At 50.1% G+C, this 18,185-nt stretch overlaps 1 long non-coding RNA gene across 1 annotated transcript in view; it reads left to right on the top strand.

Moving 5' to 3' along the window:
• The window catches only part of LOC135051351 (uncharacterized), a 114,688-nt gene extending 97,241 nt beyond the window's left edge, over window positions 1-17,447 (top strand). Inside the window, exons 2-3 of the long non-coding RNA XR_010242205.1 lie at window positions 15,548-15,663; window positions 16,311-17,447. This is a non-coding gene — a long non-coding RNA (uncharacterized LOC135051351). The remainder of the gene's footprint in view (window positions 1-15,547; window positions 15,664-16,310) is intronic.
• Window positions 17,448-18,185: the final 738 nt, after the last annotated feature.

Raw genomic sequence — 18,185 nt, 5'->3', positions numbered from 1 at the left:
AAATTGTCAGTTAAGTGGTTAAACGGCTCAAATCGATCAGTTCATGTTAATGTCACAACAGTAAATAGGGCTATCATGATGCGATCGTACTCCGGAAGGACAGGATGGTATGGGATCCCGGGGCACGGACTAGTGCTTCGAAGCCCATTGCAGTCACGGTGGCCCGCTTCACTCGCCACAGGTTCTATTCTCGCTCTATGGGTATCGTGGACACCCACAGAGGGAGAATCACCTACTTCGCCGGTATTCCAGAGGCAGCATTGTACCCCTATTGGGATTCCAGCGTTAGTATTGTGACCGCCGGGATTCCAGCGGATGGTATGTTAAACGCATTCCGGAAGGACAGCTTACGATCAATTGCTATTGCCATTTATAACTGTTTTGGAAGATGACCTCTCCAGTTTCATTCCAAGTGAGAAGATTTAGGTCCCCTCCTGGATGGGGATCAGGAAGCTATGCTAGGCACCCTGCAACGTGCTGCTATGTCAGCACTGTTTCAACAGATCAGTTTTATATTAACATATGTTACTCCCTTCAGGATGTCTACATATAGAAGCATCTTGTGCAGTAGCGTATCTGCAATGGGTGCACATGGAACCCTGACTCCAGGGGTCCACACCACATACCCTGCACTCATTAAATGTACTTACCCTGTGCAACATCTGAGTTAACTTTCACCAACACCATTTTCCATAATGTATGTGCACGTGCAGTAGACTGTAGCACAGTGTGCATGTGCCAGCATGAGGGGGGATTGCTTAGACACTGCACACAGTCCCCTTTCCCTCATAACATGCCCCCTGGTTCAGGACAGATAGTGTATTTGGTCTTCATGATTATTGTACACAGCATTAGCCTCTACTTCTCATAACAGGCCCGTGAACATTTTCAGCCCCAGGGCCATGAGGCCCTTAATCCGGATCTGTAGCAGGGAAGGAAATATTAAAAACTATGAGGAAGAACTGCACCAACGTGGCCCCCATCATAGGGTCCCCAAACCACACACCCATGACCCATATAATTATATGTTAATGTAAATCTAAACGTAAATAGTATTTATTTGTATTTGGCAAAATGATACTATGGATCCTATTCAGTAGCAATTGCTACTAATATGCGATCGCATCTCCCTGTGTCCCACTGTAGTGTGCATGTGTGGGACCTACACTGCGCGAGCCAGGAAAATGCGATCACATCTTATTATGACTGACAGGCAGAGGCATTTGTGGGGTGGAAGGGAGTGGCAACGTAGCGTTGCGGGGGGGGCGTCAACTCAGCATTGGGCGGGTGGGTCATCAGAAATGGGGGTGGGTTTGGGGCAGCTGTGTGACGTCAAACGCAGCCGCTGCAACCTTGAAAAATGGCTGTGTGTAAGGAGTAATAGATTAATTGGCCAATGTCCTCACTACAGATTATGAGGGCACGCATGGGTACATAGAATCATTGCTCGATGCTGCATGGCAAATTTCAGGGCAAAAAAAATAGGATTTTGGTTACCTACTGGTAAATCCTTTTCTTGTAGTCCGTAGAGGATGCTGGGGTCCACATTAGCACCATGGAGTATAGACGGGTCCACCAGGAGTCATTGGCACTTTAAGAGTTTGACAGTGTGGGCTGGCTCCTCCCTCTATGCCCCTCTACCAGACTCGGGCTAGAAACTTTGCCCGAGGAGACGGACATCTTCGAGAGAAGGTTTACTTTATACACAGATAGTGGCGAGATTCACACCAGCTCACACATACAAGGCACATCAAGCTAACTAGCTTGAAAACTCAGCAACCGCTGAAACATTACTTACCAAGTAACAATGCAGTACGTAAGCAAAACAAAGTTGTACTGAACAAGATAATGATTGCAGGAAAACAAAGTGCTGGGTGGGCGCCCAGCATCCTCTACGGACTACGAGAAAAGGATTTACCAGTAGGTAACCAAAATCCTATTTTCTCTTATGTCCTAGAGGATGCTGTGGTCCACATTAGTACCATGGGGATGTGCCAAAGCTCCAAGAACGGGAGGGAGAGTGTGGAGGCTCTTTCAGAACTGATAGACCAAACTTCAGGTCCTCAGAGGCCAAAGTATCGAACTTGTAGAACTTTGAAAACGTGCTCGACCTAGACTAAGTTGCTGCTCGGCAAAGTTGTAACGCCGAGACACCCCAGGCAGCCGCCCAGGAAGACCCCACCTTGCGAGTAGAGTGGGCCTTAACAGACGTAGGACACGGCAATCCTGCCATAGAATACGCATGCTGGATAGTGAACCTGATCCAGCGAGATAGTCTGCTTAGAAGCAGGACACCCAATTTTCTTGGGATCATATCGGACAAACAGTCCGATTTTCTGTGACGAGCAGTCCTCTTCACATAGATTTTCAGAGCCCTTTCAACATCCAAGGACTTTGATAAAACTGAGGAGTCAGTAGCAACTGGCCCCACAATAGGTTGGTTGATATGAAAAGCCAACACAACCTTTGGAAGAAACTGCTGACGTGTCCAGAGCTCAGCTCTATCTTCATGGAAGATCGCGTATGGGCTTTTACAGGACAAAGCCCCCAACTCCGACACACGTCTAGCAGAAGCTAAATCCAACAAAGTGACAGCCTTCCACGTAAGAAATTTGACCTCAAACTCCTGTAGAGGCTCAAACCAGTCAGACTGGAGAAACTGCAACACCACGTTAAGATCCCATGGCGCCGTAGGCGGCACAAAGGGAGGTTGGATGTGCAGAACTCCCTTCAAAAAAGTCTGAACCTCAGGGAGGACAGCCAATTGTTTCTGGAAGAAAATGGATAAGGCCGAAATCTGGACCACCACAGATCCCAACCTCAGGCCCATATCCACGTCTGCTTGCAGGAAGAGGAAAAACCATCCCAGTTGAAACGCCACCATAGGAAACTTCTTGGACTCCCACCAAGACACAATTTTTTCAAATACGATGGTAATGTTTAGACGTTACTCCTTTCCTAGCCTGTATCAGGGTAGGAATAACCTTGTTCGGAATGCCCTTCTGAGCTAGAATCAGGCGTTCAACCTCAATGCCGTCAAACATAGCCGTGGTAAGTCTTGATAGGCGAACGGCCCCTGCTGCAGCAGGTCCTCCCAAAAAGGAAGAGGCCTCGGTTCTTCTTGCAGTAGATCCAGAAGGTCCGCGTATCAAGCCATTCTTGGCCAGTCTGAAGCAATGAGGATCACTTGAACTCTTGTTCTCCTTATGAGCTTTAGAACTCTGGAGATAAGTGGAAGAGGTGGAAATACGTACACCGACTGGAACACCCACGGAGACACTAGGGCATCCACTGCCACTACGTGTGGGTCCCTCGACCTGGAACAATAACGCCAAAGCTTCTTGTTGAGACGAGAGGCCATCATGTCTATTTGGGGCACCCCCCAAAGGTCTGCTATTTCCTTAAACACCTCCGGATGGAGGCCCCACTCCCCTTGATGGAGATCGTGTCTGCTGAGGAAGTCTGCTTCCCAGTTGTCCACTCCCGGAATGAAGATTGCTGACACTGCCAACGCGTGTTTTTCTGCCCAGAGGATGATTCTTGTCGCCTCTAACATTTCAGCTCTGCTCTTCGTTCTGCCCTGTCGGTTTATGTAAGCCACTGTCGTCACATTGTCCGACTACACTTGAATGGCCCGATTTCTTAGAAGATGGGCCACCTGAAGAAGACCATTGTATACGGCTCTTAGTTCCAGAATGTTGATCGGTAGGCCGGCTTCCAGATTTGACCACCTTCCTTGGTAGGTTTCCCCTTGGGTGACTGCGCCCCAGCCCCAGAGGCTTGCATCCGTGGTTAGAAGGATCCAGTCCCGAATCCCGAACCTGCGGTCCTCCAGAAGGTGAGGTAAGTGGAGCCACCAGAGGAGTGAAATCCTGGCCTATGGCGACAGACGTATTCTCTGGTGCATGTGAAGATGCGATCCTGACCACTTGTCCAGAAAGTCCAGCTGGAAGGACCGTGCATGAAACCTCCCTTACTGGAGAGCCGCGTATGAGGCCACCATCTTTCCCAAAAGGTGAATGCATTGATGAACCGACATCTGGGCTTGCTTCAGGACATCCTGGACCATTGTTTGTATCACCAACGCTTTTACCTGTGGAAGAAACACCCTCTGCACTTCCGTGTCGAGGATCAATCCCAGAAAGGACAACCTCCTGGTTGGTTCCAAATGTGATTTTAGAAGGTTCAGAATCCAGCCGTGGACTCTGAGTAGGTGAGTCGTGAGAACAATGGACTGCAACAGCTTCTCCTTGGACGATGCCTTTATCAGCAGATCGTCCATATATGGAATGATGTTCACCCCCTGCTTGCGGAGGAGAACCATTATCTCCGCCATCACCTTGGTTAATACCCTTGGTGCTGTGGAGAGGCCGAATAGCAGGGACTGGAACTGGAAATGACAGTCGAACAATGCAAAGCGGAGATAAGCCTGATGTGGCAGCCAATTCGAAATGTGGAGGTATGCATCCTTGATATCCAGGGATTCCAGGAATTCCCCCTCTTCCAGACCTGATATCACCGCCCTTAGAGACTCCATTTTGAACTTGAACTCCTTTAGAAAGGGGTTCAGCGATTTTAGGTTCAGAATGGGCCTGACCGAACCATCCAGTTTCAGTACCACGAAAAGGTTCGAATAGTAACATTTGTTTTGCATATGAGGTGGTACTGGCACAATGACCTGTGCCTCCACAAACACAAACTTCTGGACGGCTTCTTGCAGGACAGTCCTGTCTGCCAGCAGAGCTTGAAATTCTAGCCTGTACACCTGGGACACTATCATGACTGAAATGCCCGAGTCTCGCTCCCACCGGCCCCACCTCTGGGGCGTGCAGTCCACCGTCATGTGGAGGACTTTGGTGTACCTGAAGCAGGTTTCTGTTCCTGGGAAACTGCAGCAGCAGGTTTCTTGGACTTGGGCCGACCTCCCCGAAAGAAGGTGTTGGACGGCCTGGCCTTTCTGGGTTTGGCAGCCCGAAAGGGCTGTGATGCAGTTGAAGAAAAGGCTTTCTTCTGAGCAGGTGTAGCTGAGGGAAGAAAAGGTGACTTACCCGCTGTAACCCTGGTGATCTACGCATCTAGCGCTTCCCCAAAGAGAGCCTGACCTGTGTAGGGTAGGGTCTCCACACTTCTCCTGGATTCCATGTCGACAGACCACTGACTCAGCCACAGTCCTCGACGAGCGGAGACAGACATGGAAGAAATTCTTGCAGCCATGGAACCCAGGTCTTTCATGGATTCCACCAGAAATCCTGCCGAATCCTGAATGTGACGCAAAAACAATTCAACATCCCACTTATCCATAGTATCCAAATCTTCAAGTAAAGTGCCTGACCACTTTACTATAGCTTTGTTAATCCAAGCACTGTAGTATAGCCCCTGAAGCCGTGTACATGGATTTGAGCGTATTATCAATTTTACGAACAGCCGGCTCTTTCAAGGCAGTAGATCCTGGAACAGGTAAAACCACCATTTTTGAGAGTCTGGATACTGACGAGTCAACAATGGGTGGGTTTTCCCATTTTTTTCTATCCACCTCAGGGAAAGGAAAACGCCACCTGGACCCTTTTAGGGATCTGGAATTTTTTCTCAGGGATTTCCCAAGCCCTTTCAAAAATAGCATTTAATTCTTTTGACGCAGGGAAGGTTAGCGAGGCTTTCTTATTTTCCGTGAAGTAAGCCTCCTCAACCTGCTCGGGTGGTGTATCGGCAATATTCAACACATCCCTAATGGGCTCTATCATCATCTGCACCCCTCTTGCAAGATATCTGCCCCCCGCAACACATCCCCGTCACCTTCCGCAGTGTCAGAGTCGGTATCCATGTCGTCTTGCATGATCTGTGCAAGAGCACGTTTTTGTGAATATACAGCGGGGGGGGGGGGGGACTTACTGCCATAGAGTTCTGTAAAGCCTGAGTTGCAGATTCATTTTGTGCAACCCTATTTTGATAGAGGATAACCACTCCGGCTCCCTTGCTGGTATATGTGCTAAACCAGTGCAATTCTGATTACATGGAATGGGATCATCCTGAGAGGGCATACCCTCTGCAGCATATGGCACAGAGTCCCTGGACATAGCTTAATGGAGACCACAGACACTCCACACACACACACACACACACACACACACACACACGGACAGACAGAGTTTCACCCCCAAGAATGGCAAGAGAGACACAGAGATTGGAGCCAATCCACACACAGCGCTTTTAAGGTAAAGGGAGACCCCCTACCAGCGCTGACTGTGCACCTTAATAGGTTACACAGTCTTTATGCAGCCTCCCCTCCCCCTTCTACAACCCCCTAGTACCGTGAGAGATACCTGGAGTTGCTGTGGAGGGACTTGCTCTTCCTGGACAGCGCTGTGCAGGCAGGAAAATGAACGCTGCTGGGTCCGCTCTGAGGAGAAGCTCCGCCCCCAAAATGGCGCTGCCTTCCCACTCTTCACAAGGATTATACTGGCCTGAGGTAAATGCTGGCTGAGATCCACGGACCCCGACAGGCTTGCTGACCAGTGCAGGGATCAGGCGCTGGCTCAGGGCGCCCCTCACAGCGCCGCACTCTCAAACTCTTAAAGTGCCAATGGCTCCTGGTGGACCCATCTATACCCCATGGTACTAATGTGGACCCCAGCATCCTCTAGGACGTAAGAGAAATTAGTAATTGGGAACAATCTAAAGTTGAAAAGGGAGAGGGACTTAGTAATATAGTACCTGCTCTCTCATCCCCATCTACAACACGTAGCTGCTGTAGGTAAAGCTGCATACACACAGTGCGATGCAGGCTATGGCCGATATTGAATATGCGATCTGGCCGCGGGCATGAACCTCCGATATAGTCAATATTGGCCTGCCTGCACAGTCTATTTTTCCTAGCGATGCTGACCTCGCGGGACAGCGCATTGGAATCGCAAGCTTTATACACATGGTGTGATATGTACTAAGGGGGTAATTCAGACCTGATCGCTAAGCAGCGATTTTTGCAGCCCTGCGATCAGATAGTCGCTGCCTACAGGGGGAGTGTATTTTTGCTGTGCAAGTGTGGGATCGCATGTGTAGCAGAGTTGCACAAACCTGACATGACCTGTTTAGTACATGGACCTGTTTCGGCGATGGAATTCACTTGATTATTGTTCTATGTAAAAAAAAAATATTTCTGTCTTTATTAGAATTACTGTGACTATGTTCTGTGTATGTATATAACCTGAAAAGTAATATTACTGAATAGAGCACGGGTAAATCATTTTAAAAGTTATGCAATGTAATTTCCTGTTTCCTATGCAATTGGCTACTTGCACTATATACAGTATATCCAGCTCCTGCACACTCCATTACATCTTGAAAAAGGTTACATGACTGAAACGCGTTGATACGGACACCTGGAGTGTGAGTAGCTGTTTTTAACTACTTGGATCTTGTTTTTTTTTTTTTTTTTTTACTTTATGGGGTATATGCACTTGCGGTCGAATTGCCGAAAATGTTGAAAAACTTGTCATTTTCGACACAAAAAACCTGTCGCATTTTATTCGACAATTCAATACAGTACTTTTCGACAAAAAACTTGACGTTTCATTTTCGACTTTTGGCAATTCGAGATTTTTTCAATTCGACATGTCTGCAATGTTAAAATGCGGCTTTTCGACAAAAGTATATTCAATTGAAGGCTGTCGATTCGACAACAGTGCTTTTCAACAGTCATTTAGTCAAATTCATTCCGCCTCAATTTTCTGTGATCTAATAAATTTTTTTAAAAACATGTATTTTTTGGTGCTTTTTTTATTGCTAATAGCATATCTATTTATATTTGAAGGGATTATCTACTTGGTTTGTCTATTTAGAAGCCACAAGTATTATTTAATCAGTTTTTTTTTAAAGAATATATATATTTTTTTTTTTACTAACTACAATAATATGAAGAGATCAGTGCATGTTTTTCAGTTGGAAGGGGTGTGAAATGGTTAAAAATCCTGAAAAAAAATGCGTGGGGTCCCCCCTCCTAAGCAAAACCAGCCTTGGGCTCTTTGAGCCGGTCCTGGTTGTAAAAATACGGGGGGGGGGGGGGGGAATGACATGGGTTCCCCCGTATTTTAACAACCAGCACCGGGCTCTGCGCCTGGTCCTGGTGCCAAAAATACGGGGGACAAAAGACGTAGGTTCCCCCATATTTTTAACACCAGCACCGGGCTCCACTAGCCAGAGAGATAATGCCACAGCCGGGGGACACTTTTATATTGGTCCCTGCGGCCGTGGCATTAAATCCCCAACTAGTCACCCCTTGCCCGGGGTACCCTGGAGGAGTGGGGACCCCTTAAATCAAGGGGTCCCCCCCTCCAGCCACCCAAGGGCCAGTGGTGAAGCCCGAGGCTGTCCCCCCCATCCATGGGTGGCGGATAGGGGACTGATAGCCTTTTGTGACAAATAAAGAATATTGTCTTTTGTAGCAGTACTACAAGTCCCAGCAAGCCTCCCCCACAAGCTGGTACTTGGAGAACCACAAGTACCAGCACGCGGGGGGGGGGACGGGCCTGATGGTACCTGTAGTTCTACTACAAAAAAAATGCCCAAATAAAAATAATACACAGACACCGTGACAGTATAACTTTATTACATACATGCACACCAACATACATACATACTTACCTATGTTAACATGAAGAGTCGGTATCCTTCTCCACGTAGAATCCACGGGGTACCTGTAAATAAAATTATACTCTCAACAATCCTGTGTAGATTGGTCCTCTTCTTTGTTTGTAATCCATGTACTTGGTAAAAAAAAAAAACGAAGAACCCGAATCCACGCACTGAAAGGGGTCCCATGTTTACACATGGTACGCCTTTCCCCGACTGGCGGGACCCCCGTGACTGCTGTCAAAGAGGGTCCCTTCAGCCAATCGGGGAGCGCCAGGTCATGGCACTCTCCTGATTGGCTGTGCATGCCTGAACTGTCAGTCAGGTGGCGCACTCAAGATACAATGTAGCGCATAGGCGCTCCATTATATCCAATGGTGGGAACTTTGCGGTCTGCGGTAGACCACGAGGTTAAGTGGGGTCACTCTTGTGGTTGCCCCCACAACCTCGCGGTCTACCGCAGACCGCAAAGTTCCCACCATTGGATATAATGGAGCGCCTATGCGCTACATTGTATCTCGAGTGCGCCGCCTGACTGACAGCTCAGACGCGCACAGCCAATCAGGAGAGTGCCATTACGTGGCGCTCCCTGATTGGCTGAAGGGACCCTCTTTGACAGCAGTCATGGGGGTTCCCGACAGTCGGGGAAAGGGGTCCCATGTGTAAACATGGGACCCCTTTCAGTGCGTGGTCCGGGTTTTTCGTTTTTTTTTTTTTAATTGTGAAACAAAGCGCTTGAGAATATATGTAATAAATGTGTGTAAGTTGTGACCGTTAAAGTGTAAGGGGTAGTGCAATACCTGAAATAAAAAAGGGGTTAGATAAATGTTTACAGCCCTTTTAAAAAATGTGCTGCGGTCTCCAGATGTTATTCTCAGGTTCCAAATATGCAGTTTATTGGAGGGTAGATGTAGGTACAGTCCCGGTCACCTAACTTTCCCTATGCTACCAACCTTAACAGGGTGTTGAAGCCCGTCCGCTTCCGTCCTCCTCCGGCTGGTTCCCCCGCTCCATCTTCCTGCTTTCTCCGGCCGCTCGACTCGTGCGCTGTACGGCACTTAAAGACTAATTGCTGTCCCGGTCTGTGAGGCAGCTTTAAAGAGAAACCAGCAGCGTGCTGGATGAAGAAAAAAGGAGTCTTTTTTTTGTTTGGTGGAATCCGTAAGATCAGCGCTTCCTCCAACGCGTTTCAGGCTGCAAGCCCTTAGTCATGGATGGAGCAGGTTTAGCCGACTTGATTTTTTATAGGAAAACAATCCCCTTTTTTTTAATTAAAAAGTAAAAAACTTTATTAATAAAAAAACATTCCAAGGTCTCTTTGCCAGGAAGTTTAAAGATAAAAAGCGGCATGCACATGGCAAAAATAATGCCTATAGGTATTGCACTCTATATGTATATAAATTCTATAATTATTAAAAATAAAATTATATATATATATGTATGTTTTTCTTATTTTTTATTTCAAGAATACATTTAATTCAATGTCCACATTTAGACCAAAAGGTTGGAGGGTTTGTAAGGCAAAGATCCATTCTGTTTCTTTTTTCTTAAGAAGATCTGAGATGTTTCCGCCTCTCCAATGCTGTTGGATTTTTTGAATTCCTATAAATTTTAAGCCATTCGGATTCTTGCCATGATGGTCCAGAAAATGTTTCGACACATGGATGGATGGATCTTTGCCTTACAAACTCTCGGACCATCATGGCAAGAATCCGAATGGCTTAAAATTTATAGGAATTCCAAAAATCCAACAGCATGACTTGTAGTTCCGCTACAAAAAACAATATTCTTTTTTTGTCACAAAACGCTATCAGCACCCCATCCGCCGCCCTTGGATGGGGGGGACAGCCTTGGGCTTCACCCCTGGCCCTTGGGTTGCTGGAGGGGGAGACCCCTTGATTTAAGGGGTCCCCACTCCTCCAGGGTACCCCGGCCAGTGGTGACTAGTTGGGGATTTAATGCCACGGCCGCAGGGACCAAAATAAGTGTCCCCCGGCTGTGGCATTATCTCTCTGGCTAGTGGAGCACGGTGCTGGTGTTAAAAATACGGGGAACCCCTACGTTTTTTGTCCCCCGTATTTTTGGCACCAGGACCAGGCGCAGAGCCCGGTGCTGGTTGTTAAAATACGGTGGAACCCCTGTCATTTTTCCCCCCGTATTTTTACAACCAGGACCGGGTCAAAGAGCCCGAGGCTGGTTATGCTTAGGAGGGGGGACCTCATGCAATTTTTTTCAGGATTTATTGAACACTTTTGTGCCGTCCATGAAGTCGAATCCAGGCCGCCCACTATTCATCAATCGGTCCGTTTTTCGACAGCGGGACTGTCGAATCCGTTATTTATTCAATATGTCGAATTCGGGTCCCGGCGGGAGGGTTTAGCCTGTCGAATTGTGTCGAATCCAAAAACGGTTGAATTCCAGCCGGAATTCGACCGCAATTGCATATACCCCTATATATTTTGCATATTGGACACCTTTTTTATTGATACTGTTTGTCTTTTGGATGCTACATTGTGACTTTGCCTTCTGTGAGGATCCCTGTATGATCCAATAAATTTGTTACTTTTTTATGACAAACTGTGGATACAAGTGATTTTTCTGGAAAGGGATCTAAGGAAAGAATACGTCCTTATATGCGCAAAGATACCTTGATAGGAGCAGCTTTATACCTTTGATTGTGAGTCGGGGTACGCTGTGTGTAATAATTATTTACACCCCAAAGATACCTAGATGTGCTTGCAACCTGTTTGTTTCCTGTAAGTTTTGGGGTACGCCCAGTCTCGTAACTAAGGGGGGGTCGAATAGGTCACGTGCTCTGGGCGCCGTGACAGGCCCAGCAGAAGGGGGCGCCTCCGGCCAGGCCATCGTACCTGCTCGCCTCCGTTAATGTGCTGCTGCTGCCGGGTGCCTGCTCTGTGATGGTTGGTTCTAAATCGGAGTGGAAGAAGGGACCTTCTGACGTCACTAGGGGAGAAGACACGTCACCAGGGGGAGAAGCTACGGCCGAACAGGGTACCCGAAAAGTACCCTCGCGGGCTCACTTCGCTCGTCACGCTTCGGGCTCGGTGGCTCGCTCTCCTTCGTTCACCACCTGATTACTAAATGTAATGGTTGGTGGCGTGGATAGTAGAGGAACTATCTTGCTGGCCTAGCTCCTCCCCCTAGTATTGTGGCTCCTCCCCCTGACATAAAACGTCCCTTAGGCCACTTGGATCTAGCATCAACCGGCAGCTGCTGGAGGCTACAAGTCATAAAAGGTGAGAGCACGTGTGTGTGTGTGTGTGTGTGTGTGTGTGTGTGTGTGTGTGTGACCGTAACTGCATGTGTCTCCATGTCTCTCTCCCCCACCAGTGTGTGTCTCCATGTCCCCCTCCCCCCATCAGCAGTGTGTCTCCATGTCCCCCTCCCCCATCAGCAGTGTGTCTCTCCGTGTCCCCCTCCCCAATCAGCAGTGTGTCTCTCCGTGTCCCCCTCCCCCATCAGCAGTGTGTCTTTCCGTGTCCCCCTCCCCCCACAGCAGTGTGTCTCTCCGTGTCTCCCTCCCCCCATCAGCAGTGTGTGTTTCCATGTCCCCCACATCACCAGTGTGTCTCCGTGTCCCCCTTCCCCCCATCAGCAGTGTGTGTCTCCATGTCCCCCTCCCCCCATCAGCAGTGTGCGTCTCCGTGTCCCCCCATCACAAGGGTCTGTCTCCGTGTCCCCCTCTCCCCCCATCAGCAGTGTGTGTTTCCATGTCCCTCTCCCCCCCATCAGCAGTGTGCGTTTCCATGTCCCCCTCCCCACACCTTCAGCAGTGTGTGTCTCCATGTGTCCCCATCCCTCCCATCAGCAGTGTGTGTCTCCATGTCCCCCTCCCCCATCAGCAGTGTGTGTCTCCGTGTCCCCCTCCCCCCCATCAGCAGTGTGTCTCCGTGTCCCCCTCCCCCCCATCAGCAGTGTGTGTCTCCGTGTTCCCCTCCCCCCATCAGCAGTGTGTGTCTCCGTGTCCCCTTCCCCACACCATCAGCAGTGTGTGTCTCCATGTCCACCTCCCCCCATCAGCAGTGTATCTCCATGTGCCCCTCCCCCCATCAGCAGCGTGGGTCTCCATGTCCCCCACATCCCCAGTGTGTGTCTCCATGTCCCCCTTCCCCCCCATCAGCAGTGTGTCTCCATGTCCCCCTTCCCCCCCATCAGCAGTGTGTCTCCATGTCCCCCTCCCCCCATCAGCAGTGTGCGTCTCCGTGTCCCCCCCATCACAAGGGTCTGTCTCCATGTCCCCCTCTCCCCCCATCAGCAGTGTGCGTTTCCATGTCCCCCTCCCCACACCATCAGCAGTGTGTCTCCATGTGTCCCCATCCCTCCCATCAGCAGTGTGTGTCTCCGTGTCCCCCCTCCCCCCCATCAGCAGTGTGTGTCTCCGTGTCGTCGTCCCCATCAGCAGTGTGTGTCTCCGTGTCCCCCTCCCCCCCCCATCAGCAGGGTGTGTCTCCGTGTCCCTCTCCCCCATCAGCAGTGTGTCTCCATGTAACCCTCCCCCCTTCAGATGTGTGTGTCTCCATGTCCCCCCTCCCCTCATCACAGGTGTCTCCATGTCCCCCTTCCCACCCCATCAGCAGTGTGTGTCTCCATGTCCCCCTCCCATCATCAGCAGTGTGTCTCCATGTCCCCCTCCTCCCCATCAGCAGTGTGTGTCTCCGTGTCCCCCTCCTCCCCATCAGCAGTGTGTCTCCATGTCCTCCTCCCCCCCATCAGCAGTGTGTGTCTCCGTGTCCCTCTCCCCCCATCAGCAGTGTGTCTCCATGTCCCCCTCCCCCCCATCAGCAGTGTCTCCATGTCCCCCTCCCCCATCAGCAGTGTGTGTCTCCATGTCCCCGTCCCCCCATCACCAGTGTGTCTCCATGTCCCCCTTCCCACCCCATCAGCAGTGTGTGTCTCCATGTCCCCCTCCCCCCATCAGCAGTGTATCCATGTCCCCCTCCCCCCTATCAGCAGTGTGTGTCTCCGTGTCCCCCTCCCCCCATCAGCAGTGTGTGTCTCCTTGTCCCCCTCCCCCCATCAGCCGTGTGTCTCCATGTCCCCCTCCCCCCATCAGCAGTGTGTGTCTCCATGTCCCCCTCCCCCATCAGCAGTGTGTCTCCATGTCCCCCTCCCCCCATCAGCAGTGTGTGTCTTCATGTCCTCCACCCCCCCATCAGCAGTGTGTCTCCATGCCCCCCCATCAGCAGTGTGTCTCCATGTCCCCTCCCCTCCATCACCAGTGTCTGTCTCCATGTCCCCCCACCAGTGTGTGTCTCCATGTCCCTCTCCCCACACCAGTGTCTCCATGTCGCCCTCCCCACCATCAGCAGTGTCTCCATGTCCCCCTCCCCCCCATCAGCAATGTGTCTCCATGTCCCCTCCCCACACCATCAGCAGTGTCTGTCTCCATGTCCCCGCCCCACACCATCAGCAGTGTGTGTCTCCATGTCCCCCTCCCCCATCACCAGTGTCTGTCTCCATGTCCCCCCACCCCATCATCAGTGTGTCTCCATGTCCCCCTCCCCCATCAGCAGTGTGTCTCCATGTCCCCCTCCCCCATCAGCAGTGTGTCTCCATGTCCCCCCCACCAGTGTCTGTCTCCATGTCCCTCTCCCCAGACCAGTGTGTCTCCATGTCCCCCTCCCCACCATCAGCAGCAGTGTGTCTCCATGTCCCCCTCCCCCCCATCAGAAGTGAGCGTCTCCATGTCCCCCCCACCAGTGTGTGTCTCCATGTCCCTCTCCCCACACCAGTGTGCCTCCATGCCCCCCTCCCCACCATCAGCAGTGTGTGTGTGTCTCCATGTTCCCCTCCCTCCGCCAGTGTGTCTCCATGCCCCAACCAGCAGTGGGTGAATCCATGCCCCCCTCCCCCTCCAGTGTGTGTGTCTATGCCCTACATCCCCCCCCCCCACCAGTGTGTCTCCATGCCCCCTCCCCGCCAGCAGTGTGAGTATCTCCATTCAACATCGCAGGGCGATGTTAATTGCATATGTTTGTACATATGCGATTAGCATCGCTGCAGTAGGTGGCGATTGGTGGCAATGTAGTTTAATACATCCCGCCCTATCTGTCAGAATGCCAGCACAGGGCGCTCAGGTGTAGTGCAGTCTCCCTGACGGCATCAGCATGGGCTCCCAGCGCAAGGGACACACACAGAGACACAGAGTGCGATGGCGCGTGCTGAATGATGACGCAGGGGGAGGTGATGGTGTGCTGAGAGACGTCGCAGGAGGAGGTGATGGTGTGACTGAGAGATGATGCAGGGGGTGATGATGGTGTGCTGAATGACGACGCAGGGGGAGGTGATGGTGTGCTGAGAGACGACGCAGGGAGAGGTGATGGTGTGCTGAATGACCACGCAGGGGTATGGGATGTGCTAAGAGACGTCGCAAAGGGAGGTGATGGTGTGCTGAGAGACGTTGCAGGGGGAGGTGGTGATGTGCTGAATGACGACGCAGGGGGAGGTGATGGTGTGCTGAGAGACGTCGCAGGAGGAGGTGATGGTGTGGCTGAGAGATGATGCAGAGGGTGGTGATGGTGTGCTGAGAGACGACGCAGGGAGAGGTGATGGTGTGCTGAATGACCACGCAGGGGTATGGGATGTGCTAAGAGACGTCGCAAAGGGAGGTGATGGTGTGCTGAGAGACGTTGCAGGGGGAGGTGGTGATGTGCTGAATGACGATGCAGGGGGAGGTGATGGTGTGCTGAGAGACGTCGCAGGAGGAGGTGATGGTGTGGCTGAGAGATGATGCAGAGGGTGGTGATGGTGTGACTGAGAGATGGCACGAGAGGGAGATGGTATGGCTGAGATACGCAGGATGTGACACAGCAGTCAGGATGTGACACAGGGGACAGTATGTTGAGTTTTGTTGAACCGCTGTTGCATGATGCTGACCTTGTTAATATTCCTACACAAACAGGCATCTTCTGGACGATGGGATCTCCTACACGAATAGTGAATACCGACTGAAGACGCCGTCTGCCTCAGAGGATACAGTTCTCCAGAGGTTCCATATTGTGAGAAACCATCATACAGGTAAGGTGCATGTTGAATTGAAAAGAATGTTCCCAGTGGGACGTGAAACAGGTGGCGTGTCATGTTGTCACGCCCCATTTTCAGTGGCCACGCCCCTTCTGGTATGTGGCCACGCCCATTTTTATGGCGGCACACAATTTATTTATGCAACTTCTTTCTTCTTCTTTTTTTTTCCCTTGGGGGGGGGGGCAAAAATCCTAGTTACCCCTCTGGGTATGCCTCTCACCTTGTAAGCCAGGCATTCCCAACCGCGGTCCTCAAGGCACACCAACAGTGCAGGTTTTAGTGATATCCAGGCTTCAGCACAGATGGTTAAATCAAAATAACTGAGCTACTAATTAAGTCACCTGTGTTCAAGCCTGGATATCACTAATACCAGGACTGTTAGTGTGCCTTGAGGACCGTGGTTGGGAAACACTGTTGTAAGCTATTTGTTTACCTATGATCCACCTTTCCTCTGAACCGTGAGGGTTGATAGGCACGGGATTGGACGTTTGTGATAAAGATACCATGATGTGCACATATTCACTATTATTTGTGTGAGTGGGGTACGCTGCAGTACAACATCTGTGTTACTATCACCAGTACCTACCTTTTGTATAAAACATACAACACAATGGTTGCTTTTTTCTGTTTTTACTTTTCAGATTGGAATCGACATATCGGACATTTATCATTGGAAGAAGATTCATCATAAGAGTATTCATGTTCAAACTCAAAGGACGTAATATCACATCATTTTTTAGCGCTCAGTGGGGGTCATTCCGAGTTGTTCGCTCGTTATTTTTTTTTCGCTACGGAGCGATTTGTCGCAAACTGCGCATGCGCAATGTTCGCAGTGCGCCTGCGCCAAGTAAATTAACACAAAAGATTGGTATTTTACTCAAGGCCTAACAAAGATTTTTCATCGTTCTGGTGATCGGAGTGTGATTGACAGGAAGTGGGTGTTTCTGGGCGGGTCCTTGCCGTTTTATGGGAGTGTGCGGAAAAACGCTGGCGTTTCTGGGAAAAACGCGTGAGTGTCTGAAGAAACGGGAGAGTGTCTGGGCGAACGCTGGGTGTGTTTGTGACGTCAAACCAGGAACGAAACTGACTGAACTGATCGCAGTGTAGGAGTAAGTCTCGAGCTACTCAGAAACTGCTAAGAAATTTCTATTCGCAATTCTGCTAATCTTTCGTTCGCAATTCTGCTAAGCTAAGAAACACTCCCAGAGGGCGGCGGCTTAGCGTGTGCAATGCTGCTAAAAGCAGCTAGCGAGCGATCAACTCGGAATGAGGGCCTGTGTGTTTAGTAAGCTTGAATTCTGTGTATGTAATTTTAATTTTGTGCAGTCTTTGCACAGCCCAGGACTGACTCAGCCGCTGCGATCACTTCAGCCTGTCTGGGACCGGATTTGACGTCAGACACCCTCCCTTCCAACGGTTGGACATGCCTGCATTTTTCCAGACACTCCCTGAAAATGGTCAGTTGCCACACACAAATGTCCTCTTCCTGTCAATCTCCTTGCGAACGCCCGTGCGATCGGATCTTTCGCAGCATCCCGTCGCTGACTGGCAATCCCTGTTGTAGCTGTCCGACGCGCATGCACATTGCAGTGCATGTGCAGTTCAGACCTGATTACCCACTGTGCAAAAACGCAAATGGTAGGGGGCGTGATCATGTAGCTACAAGGTTGGGTTGGCCATGCCCCAGGTGGTTCCAACATTGAGAGACCTTTTGTGTGCACTACTCCCATTTCCTTGTTTTGCGATTGTTTTGTTGTGATTGTATTATGGAAATAAAGCTGTGACCGATTTTATTGCCCAAGCTACGTGGTCTTGTCTCAATTATTGGTTGGCAACAAAGCGTTTCGCCGGTAAGTCTGTCTCTCCATCCTTACTCTCTCTGTTACATCTGCCCCACCTGCTTTGCCCAATTGCTATTTTTTTGGGTTTGCTAACAACTCTGAATAATCCCCTGTATCAACAGTACACACTGCTCCAGTAATGCTGTGTTCATCAGTATATACAGCATTAAACTGCACAGCGCTGCATGTGATATCACCCACGGGCGATCGGACAATATCGCATGCGTCTGCGGGAGCACACAGATTGGCTATACATACTGGGGGTCATTCGGAGTTTGCTCACTAGCTATTTTTTGCAGAGCTGCGATCAGATAGTCGCCGCCTATGGGGGAGTGTATTTTCGCTTTGCAAGTGTGCGAACGCTTGTGCAGCTGAGCGGTACAAAAAAGTTTTGTGCAGTTTCTGAGTAGCTCTGGATTTACTCAGCCGCTACGATCACTTCAGCGTGTCAATCTCCTTGTGATCGGCTGTGCGAATGAATTCTTAGTTAAATCCATCGCTCAGCACCGATCTGTTTTGTACCCGTACGACATGCCTGCGCATTGCGGTGCATACACATGCGCAGTTTTGCCAAGTTTTGACTTGATCGCAGCGCTGCAAAAAATAGCTAGCGAGCGATCATCTCGGAATGACCCCCCCTGAGTGATCTGGCCGATGTGTCGTTCCAATTTGACT

The sequence above is a fragment of the Pseudophryne corroboree genome, chromosome 1 (assembly GCF_028390025.1).
Source record: "Pseudophryne corroboree isolate aPseCor3 chromosome 1, aPseCor3.hap2, whole genome shotgun sequence".
Taxonomy (NCBI): domain Eukaryota; kingdom Metazoa; phylum Chordata; class Amphibia; order Anura; family Myobatrachidae; genus Pseudophryne; species Pseudophryne corroboree.
This window is presented reverse-complemented; position numbering and strand designations above follow the sequence as displayed.